At 37.3% G+C, this 1,543-nt stretch overlaps 1 long non-coding RNA gene across 1 annotated transcript; it reads right to left on the bottom strand.

The window, feature by feature from the left end:
• Positions 1-544: 544 nt before the first annotated feature.
• LOC125604696 lies at positions 545-1,284 on the bottom strand. The gene is made up of 2 exons (XR_007336399.1): positions 960-1,284; positions 545-856 (listed from the first exon to the last, which is right to left on the bottom strand). It is a non-coding gene; the product is annotated as an uncharacterized LOC125604696 (long non-coding RNA).
• Between the last annotated feature and the right edge of the window lie 259 nt (positions 1,285-1,543).

Here is a 1,543-nt window from a genome sequence, read left to right as displayed (position 1 = left end):
GGCAAATTGCCATTTTAATTTTTTGAAATTTTTTTTTCTTTTGACATTTCAAACGAAGACGATCAGAGAATATTAGATATAAACACACACACTCACATAAACCACTTTCAAAATCATCGTACTACCCCGAGAGACGAAGACATCATGCATTGGGTCTAACACGCGAATCTCGTACTGGCTGAGTCAGAAAAAAATGTGATCGAGATTGCACGTCTTTAGGCTTCTCCTACGAATAGAAGGATAAGACATGTCAGATTGCTCATCTTCTCCTCACACACATCAAAAAAACCAACACTTATATTGAATATATCAACACTACAAGAATAAAGCTTATCCTCCGACGGGCGTATTAATCGGCAGTTGGTCGGTAATGGTCATTACTGATTACTTCCCGACAATCAGATTTTAGTCGGAGTTTGGGTCTGCGAAATCTCGGTTTGTGGGAAGTTAGTCGGTACTTTCCGTTAACAAATTTTGTCGGAACAATTTATGGGAAAGTGATCGGAAGATCCCGATAAGCTTCCGAGAAATATTAGCGATGATCTTCCGAGAAACTAATATTTTTAAATAAAAAAAACAAATAATGAAATACAAATAAAACTCACAATAAAATTTAAATTATCAAATATATATTACAAATAAAGAAATTAAAAAAGTTCTATAAAATTAAACGAAAACAAAAATAAAACTTATAATCTAATAGTCGTTGAGATGCGGCGGTGTGGTGTAGAGTGCGAAGGTCGCCGTGATGGTGGAGGTGGAGTAGCAGCAATGGCGGTGGAGGGAGTTTCGGTGGTGATGGTGGCGGTGCAAGGTGTTGAAGCGGCGGTGGTGTCAGTTCAAAGAGAAAACAAATCTGAAAGCACTAAAATAAACAGAGGAAGGGAAAGGAGACAAGAGGAGAAAAGGAGAAAAGGAGAAAAACGAATTTACTAGAAAGAGGCAGAGAGCACACTAACCGGGACCAAATTGGAAGAATCAGCACCAGCAGAAGCACCACCTCCTCAAATCGGCGGCAGAGATCACTAGATAAAACGATTGCGAGGAGGCCACCGAATCCAGAATAAGCTCGTGAAGATATCGCTTTACACCGTTGCGCAACAGAAGATCAACTCTTTGACAGAGATTGAAGAAAATAGGAGAAGATAAGAAAAGAAAGATATGTGGACAAGAGAAAGATAGAAATATTAGATATAGTGCATTATATTATATTTTCCTTTTCTTTTTATTATCTTCACAAAAAGTTTATAGCTCTGCATCCAGACCCTTTTTTTCTAAACGACACATCTAGTTTGGCCACATGTTACAATTTTGTATCATCTTTGAATATATCAAGAGATATCGAACTGGGAAAATAGAGATTTGGGATCACAACGAAATCGATTAATGTTTACATATGCATGGCTGAAATGAGTTTACTTACAGATTCATAACTGTTACTTGATTAAAACAAAATCTGAAACTATTCAATCTGAATCAGATGACTGCGTTGTTCAAGTAAAGTTGGAAACAGTTCACTTGCCGACATGACGAACCAAGAGAA

This window comes from Brassica napus, unplaced genomic scaffold (assembly GCF_020379485.1).
Source record: "Brassica napus cultivar Da-Ae unplaced genomic scaffold, Da-Ae ScsIHWf_598;HRSCAF=890, whole genome shotgun sequence".
Lineage (NCBI taxonomy): Eukaryota > Viridiplantae > Streptophyta > Magnoliopsida > Brassicales > Brassicaceae > Brassica > Brassica napus.
Note: the sequence above shows the minus strand (reverse complement) of the source record. Positions and strands in the feature narration are given on the sequence as shown.